Source organism: Athene cunicularia, assembly GCF_003259725.1.
Source record: "Athene cunicularia isolate RWA chromosome 1 unlocalized genomic scaffold, athCun1 chr1_part2, whole genome shotgun sequence".
NCBI lineage: Eukaryota > Metazoa > Chordata > Aves > Strigiformes > Strigidae > Athene > Athene cunicularia.
Window position 1 is genome coordinate 55,051,399 of NW_020799092.1, and position 8,744 is coordinate 55,060,142.

Here is an 8,744-nt window from a genome sequence, read left to right on the forward strand (position 1 = left end):
AAATACACTTAAAGTAATGCAATGTCCATCTCTAATACTGAATAAATAGAGAAGTGACTGAGATATGTGCTTCTCATAGGAACTATGAAATTATTGCTTGCTATGCAATCTGAAGTGTGCATATCTATCCATAATGATTACTAATGAAGAGATTTTCTAACAGTGTTACTTTTTTGTGTTGTGAAAAATCCATACCAGTGTTCTTATTATCTTAACAAACTGTTAGGATCTTGTCCTCCTCAATCCTCTTAGCACTGGTGCATATCTTCATCCTCAGGTCTGTTATGTTACTTAGAGATAAATACTTACACATGAGATGCTCAGCCCAAAGTCTTTAATGGTGCTAACCGCCAAATCACCTTTGAGGCATTGACACTAGAGTTAAAAGCTAATTTTGAAGTGTAACTTCCACCATTGCTTACTTATCTGAAATAGAAGTTTCTTAAAGAAACTGTGAATTATTAAACTAAGGCGACATTTTGACCTATAGGGCTTTTTTGCCATCCCCTCCCCCCAATCAAACAGCATAATTAAACACTTATTTGTATAGGAGATGACATTCCTCTCTGTTTCTTTGAGAGATTAGTTAATGCTTTCCATTCTTTTTGAAATGAGTTCACAAATATGACTGGCAGAACTAGCTTCTTTAAGTCAAAGGTATTTAGACTTCATGTCTGACACAAGCAACCCATTTTTCCATGGTCAAACTTTGTTGTGAGACCATAGGCAACGTTAAGGTTATAGTATACTTCTCCTTACTTGGCAGACTCAGAGCAGAACTGGTAGCTACATTATTCAGACTTGAAATTCACTTTCAGATTGCAGTCTAAATGCACACAAAAGAAAGAATTCCACAAAAGTGTTGATTGAGAATTTCTGGACACAAAATACGTTCTAGCAAACCACTGCTGATTCAAAAAAAAAAAAAAAAAAAAAAAAAAAAAAAAAAAAAAAAAAAAGAAAAACCAGCTGTAACTCAAATAAATCATTTTGTGGTTTGAATCAAGCATTTTTCATCCCTTTATTCAGCATGTAGCACGCAGATTAATGGATATGCTTCAGTAACTTCGACAGTGTGTGTTCACTGAACAATTGGACCACCAAACAAGGGCTTCTTCAGTCTATTCTCACATCAATGAGACACTCAAAAGAGTTCCAGATTACTCCTTTCTCCAACTCCACTCACAAGAGTTCGCTCTGAGTTGTAGACATTTATCTGACATGACTGATAAGTTTGGACAATTATTCTCCCTCTCTCTAGAGATCCACTTTGGCCCTTGCAACTGTAGATCAATTGAATAATATTATAAGACACAGTGTGCATGGACAGCTAGAAGAATCAATGTAGTAAAAGAGGTTTAAAAGCTCTTCAGTCAGTTGGAAATAGAGAGCAGAGCTGGCATCACTTTCAGTTAGGGAGGTATCTACATTTCTCAGTACAAGCTAAGGCTTTGATTTCCATAGTTGCATACATAAAACTACATTCATGTAACGTGTATGAACAACTGCTACTGTAATTGCACACACAGGCAGATTACCTACCCACTTCTTTGTTCCTGCAGTTTCTGCATATTTTTGGCAGTTATGGTCATTGGGTAGGCAGTTTTGGAAATCTGGCACATGTTGCAATTATTCAAGCAGTAAGTCCTACCATTGAAGAGCCAGAAGCATAACCTCATTGAGGAAAATCAAAGGAAAAGTACCTTTTTACTGATTCTCATAAATTGTTGATTGTAGCACAAGGAGGACCATATATATTGAAGCTGATCTCATACTTCAAATGTGTTCCAGGAGGGATCTACAAACTAGAGACATAAAGGAGAGTCTGAAGGGTATCTGAAGCAGCCACAACATAATATGCATCAAGTTTCCAGACAGGCAAGCACTCTTGGCATCTTGAGGGCACAAAGGCAGAAAACCTCCAATCATGTCCATGTTGTTAGGATTCTTCAGGTGTCAGATTGGACTTCTGAGGTGCTGAAAGACTTTGACACTCTATTCATTCTTCTTCTGATCACTATAAACAGAAGATGAAGCTTAGGAGGTAATGTTGGGATTTGGTGTTTTCTTATCACACATAGCCCATCTTGGAATAGAAAATGTTTTCTTAGTTCAGTGCTAGAAGGTGTCCCTAGAGTTTCAATGTAGTTCAAAGGCAGTTCTTTCTGAAAGAGTTAACGTCTACTATTATTTCATCCTCAGGCAACAAATTTGTGGGTGCATGTGTTTGTGGTGCATGTATTTTCATAAATATACCCACAAGGGAGAAAAATCAACCTGTATCCAATATATTAGACATCTAGCCGATTTGATGCACTTTAAGTTATTTATTTTAAATTTTAGGGACTTACTACCAATCTTCTCAAACTTTCTCTGCTTTCTTCCAAAAGTTCTGGAAAATTTCCTACAGGCATAGGCATAAACAGAGATCACTGTCCCTCATATACTGGCTGAAAGTAGTCCTTTCCACAGGCATCCTATCTGCTTGCAGAAGCTCATTTTGTTCTGATGAAGCTCTCTTGCTCTGAGGTCTTTGTCCATGTGGGATCTAAAGCCTTGAAACTGGCCAGTTGTCACAGTAAGATGCTTTAGCTTAGGTCATAGCGTGTGAGCCTCTATATACAGCTCAAGCAGTTCACAAAATTGGTAGTAGGTTACTTTAAATGACAGGGACTCAGTAGGTGAAAAATAGTCTTGTATTCCCTTATAAGGGTTGTCAGGCAAACCAAAAGTAATCAGTTCTAGTAATCTCATCTATTGATTTTTCAAATTCTGACAAACAAATTTTGGCTCTGAACACAGCCTATCGTATTAGTGTTCTATTTTTAGAACATCTTTCGATATCTGCATTTTATTATATAATTAGCCTTAGTTCTCACTTTGTCACAAAATTCCCATTAACCCAGATGGGAGTTTTGCACAGGGACAGAGGACCAGATATTGCTGCGGCGTTTAACTATGGCAGCATTCCAGAAAGAACCATATACATTTCCAAAACATATCCCCCGGTTAAATAAATGTGTAGAAAATGTAACTATGCAACAAGGATACATTGTTAAATACAGTGTAAAGTACAAAAATATGTAAATAAGAAAGAGTGTATGCTAGTCTGTCTCACTGCAGCTGCTAGGTATAAAGTATTTACTACAGATTTCTGAAAATCCTAGTCTATAGTAAGCTCTTAAAATAAAACCATGAACACCACAAACACATAAAAGATGTTCAGAAAATTGTTCAGGATAGCTCTAGAGAAAACTTTTGAGAAAAGTCTCATAATACATGTGAAGATTAGCAAATAGGTTTCATATTGTTGTCATTACTATTATGATTAGCACTTCAAAGAATAAGGTGTGGAAGCAAGGCTTTAATGAAATGTGTTTCTAATGGAGAAGCTCTACATTATCTACTCCGTGTATGTCCTCTGAACTTTTCACACAGAAGTTGCCTCTCCTGTTTCAGGAGACAGGGGTGGGTTCATGGGGAGTGGTGGTTGTTACAGAGGCTACAGCTGTCTACTACCACTTCTTGGCATGGTGTACTCTTCTCTGTGTCACCTGGTAATCAAGCTGCATCTATTTTGACTGTGTTCTCCTGTATGTAAATAAAAAAATGTACTGTACTGTATAAAATTTATTTACAGTAAGCTGGCAGATAGTAGAGTATATGCCTTGTTTTCCTTCAGGGGAAAGAGAGTTAAATAGAAGATGAATTCAATGAAAGGACAAGGGCTTTTAAATAAATAAAATGATGCAAAACTACTTATATTTTCTATTAGATCAAAGGGACAAGGTATCTTGTCCAGCCATGGTAAATTTCTTTTTAAAGACCTTAGGTTAAAAAGCTTTTTTACAAATATTCGCAGAACTAAAGACAATGTCCTTAAAAAAAAAAAAAAAAAAAAAAAAAAAAAAAAAAAAAAAAAAGTAAATTTAATTAAAAAAAAAAATTTAGCTCCTCATAGCACTTAAGAGTTTTAGCATCTTGATTCTTAAGTTTTCCCAAATCCCCAAGCTTCTTAACTAAGAGTGGGAAGAGTTTAGAGCTCTATGTTTTCAGAAGTATCTAGAAACTAAAGATGCAAGGGATGACAGCTCAATGCCTGAGAGTCCTGGTACTGAGAATCTTAGATTCTTAGAGTACTCTGAGTTGGAATGGATCTATGAGGATCATTGAGTTCAACTCCTGCCTCTACATGGGGCAATCTAAAAGTTAAACCATATAAAAAAGAGTTAAACTATAAAGCTGAGCATTGTTCAAACACTTCTTGAACACTAAGAGGCTTGGGCCCATGACCACTTCCCTCAAGAACTTGTTCCAGTACTTGACCACCCTGTCAGTGAAGAACTTTTTCCTAATATCCAATATGAATTTCCCCTGAAGTAGCTTTAAGCCATTCCCTCACTGGACACCAGAAAGAAGAGATCAACAACTCCCTCTTTGCTCCCCCTCATGAGGAATTTGTATACAACGAGATCACCCTTCAGCCTCCTCTTCTCTGAGCTGAATAAATTAAATATCCTCAGCTGCTCCTCATAAGTCATGACTTCTAGTCCTTTCACCATCTTTGTTGCCCTCCTTTGGACACATTATAATATTTTTATATCATTCTTATATTGTGGAGCCCAAAACTGCACACAGTACTCAAGGTGAGGTCTCATCAGACCTGAGCATAGTAGGACAATCTCATCTTTTGACTGGTTAGCTATACTGTGCTTAGTGCACCCCAGGATACCCCAGGCCCTTTTGTCTTCCAGGGCACGTTGTTGACTTATACTGAGCTTACCATCAACCACACAGTTGCCTGTGTGATTTAGGCACTTTAAATACTTTGTCTTGTCTAGCTGTAAGAACTGAACTGAGGACATGGAGAGAGTCCTCAGACTCAGCCTCTCCCTGCCCCTGGGGTCTGGTTGAGGGGCCATGCGCTCAACACATGGACTGGCTCACACAGGCTTTCCCTGTCATGCTCAACTTCTGATGACTTTCACTGTCAGTGTGGGTCAGGACCAGAGAAAAATGTTTAAGGCAGTAGAAATGAGTGGCAACCCTGATAGTGAAGGTACCACTATAACTGATATCATATCTTCTGGAAGAGAACAAGATTCATTGAATTGTCTTGCAGCTTGAATCTTAATGTGGTAACCCTCATCCCTGTGTAGAGTGCTGTCATCCCACTGTGCTGGACTGAAAGCAATCTCCTATTGTTTTCATATAATTTTTGGATCAGTTACTTATCAGGTATTTTCAGTTATAAAAAGCGAAGATATGGTAATATGTCATGCCGTTTAAACACAAATGGTTGAATCCTTCATGGAAAACTCATAGGCTAATAATTACATTCTCCTGTAATAAGAATTTCTTATGTAAGTAAGGGGCGGGGAGTTGGACTGTCATCAACACCTGTAAATTATGTGAAATTCTGAATGTCGCTGTCCTATATTTCCATTTGTAAAAATGACTTTGCCTGGACCATTTGTAGAAGGATATTCATTCACAGATAAGAGTCTAATGATACAATGCTTCTTTACCTTGAATTCAAAAGGTTCTCTTTGTGGAGGATCTTCACTGATTAATTTCCGAAATGATTAGTTATATGGCAAACCTTTTAGAATACAATGCAGAATCATAGTCAGGATTCCTTGTGCGTAAAAAAAGAGAAGTTTCGGCCATTCTCACTGATTGAAATATACTGTCTTGGATCTATATCAGCATTTAGTAAACCTTTATTGTTCTGCTGTGGGTACACATAAAAATGCCATAGACAGTCTCACATTCTTTTTTTTCTACAAGGTATTAATATATAAAAATACCCCTTATCCATTAATCACATGTGTTTAGTAGAGGCATTCATCTCTATCCTAGGGCATTGTACAATAAGGTATGGAGAAGTGACTTATTTACAGGCATTCTATGGGCAAGTGAAACTATAGAATTTGAATATATATACCATAGTTACCTGTGTGCTGTTCTGGACAAAAAAACCCACCCCACCCCAAGAAAAGTAACACTGAGTACTTTGAAAACATACTTAACATATATGCATTTACTGAATGTATCTAGGGCTGAACAGGACAATATAGTTTTATAGCAAAAAATTACATTTCAAATGTAGAAAATAAAACATAGTGAAATAGTTTTTTGCAATGGGGAAAAAAAAAAAGGTTTTGAATAGTTATTCCATTTCCCAGTTTTCAAATGTTCTGCATTAAATGAAAAACCTCACTCAGTAGCTTCTGCATTTGCCTGTTTCTGGTGTTAATTATCTTTTGTTTGCCCTTGATAATCCTGAGGTTGGTATTCAGATAATGAAGGCTGCAGAATCATCTCAAAGTGTAAAAAACAATGGCATTGTCAATTCTGCATCACAACACTTTATAAATTATGAATGTTATCCACATTAAGGGGAATGGTAGACTTTTAAAATTACTTCCATGAATAGATTAAATTACAAGTATTATTACATTTCATTTTATTAAGTGCATCTTAGTAGTTATTAGGGCAAATGAACATGTTCTCTCAATTACATAATAACATTAGAACTAAAAATTATGCATTGACACTCCCAAATGCATAATGCAGCATTGTATATTAATCATCCCAAACAATATTTTGTTTATATGAAGACAATTATTACCTATTGAACAATAACATTCTTATTGATTTATTACAATTCAGCTGAAAGAATTATTTTTTATATAAAACCTTTGATTCTTTTCTGTGTAGTTTAATAATTTCTAGCTCTTAAAAATGTGTCTTAATTACTCTCTTTTATGAATCTAATTACAATAAGACAAAGTTTATCCTATATTTCATTTTAAAATATCCTGGATAAGAAAATGTAGCACACATTCAGCATACACCAATTAATTTAAAAGTACATTTGTTAATTTTACTTTTAGCAAATGGTAATTATTTACACGATGTGGTTTTTAAGTTACATTTTAATTCTCTCAAACAATTCTAGTGGGCAGATCTGTGGATTGTCATGCTGCCTTTTATTCCAAGAAACTTTCACGTAAATAGATTAGTAATGTTTAGGGCGTCATCTAAGTACCTGACACTATTCCACTGACTCAAGTGGCAACATTTGAACTCATTTAAGTGAGAGGACCGAGACCTTGCACAGCACAGACATGTGTAGCAGACAGGCATTTTAGACACCTGCAGGGCAACAGTTAACAGTGATACTTTCAGATACTTTTGCAGTATCACATTTTTATGTGGCTGCATTATAAGCACTGGTTGCAGCCCTTGCAAATTAATTTCTTTTATTTGTCTATATAACTGTGTTTTACTATTTTCATTATTTCTAATACTCTGTGTTAATTAGATCTAACAATGCACATACTGATGTACTGTTATTTACTTTAACATATCTGGCAAATTTTTCAGCATGATAACTTAAGGGATAATCATTCAATTATTAAAAATACAATTTTTACAATGTCAGCAATTTTTCTCTAGACAAGAAAGAGATTGTTCTCATTTATTGTATTTTTCTATTTTGATTTTAACACACTTGCTGTCAATATCATTGTCAGATTGTGTCACTTTATAAAACGTTGGTACATGCTGAACTGATGTTTTCAGGGGGCAGTTATTGACTCATAAGTAAAGTAACAAAAATAAATAAGAGACGCTTCTGGTGTTATTCATACAAGCTACAGCTCACAATCAATAAATCAGCTTTGAAAGTGAATACAAATCACTCGAAATTTGTTGGTCTAAATATTAAAATGCTAACACACATCTCCTTTATCTTATGAGTCTTGAATATGTGGTATGATCTGCCTGATTTAGCAAGAAGAGTATAAAAATGTGCAATGTTACATACTCCGAGGGAATAAAAATAAAATGCATTTTAATTTAAATTGGTTTTGATGGGAACACAGTACACTTTGAGTATTTAAATGTCCTTTGTGCTGCTTAAAAACAACTCTTTCCTCATGTATTCTGCCCTTATGCTTCCTACCATCTGGGGTAGAATTTATGAATATGACCTGCAGAAAGCCCATGGAAATGTCTCTAACAGTGAACATTTAGAATCAGCAAATCTTCTAATTGGTCATTTCATGGGGTTATGTAGTCAGTGTAATTAGACATTGTTTATATTAGCAGTGTATTGGGTAACATGAAATGACTAGGTGATCCTTTCTGGCCTAATGTTATTAACTAAACAAAGTAAGTTAGACTCTTTATCACCGTTACATCAGATTAAAAATGACTGGAACTAATATACGTGCAGTTGACAAAATAACTAGCCTTCTTAGCTCAAATTAGTCTTCAATTAAATTTTATCAGCAGTGGTGTCAGACTTACAGCTACACTGATTCTTTTAGTTCTTCCTCTTGCCAGTAAGAAAGTTTCAGACATGAAAGTGTTAACAGCTCCTTTGAAATTACTCCTATTTAAGAAGAAAAATTATATTACTTTCTTAATCTTTCTAATTCTATTCTCATAAGATGATCTTGGATTTGTTCCTTTAGCACAGACTCTTTAGTGCAGTCCTGATTTCTGTATTAATGATTTGAGAAGATGACATCAGGCTCTTAGGTAAGTGCTATAAACTCAGTCATATGATTTTTATAGTAAGATATCATGTGTAAAAAAACCCCAATATCTTGTCCTTTCTTACATCAATGTTTCTTTGAAAAGTAATAGTTGGATGTTATATAGGTAGCACAGAAAAGACTGTGTAGTAGTTTGTAATTTACCTTTTGATCATCACAAGAAAAATTTCTACT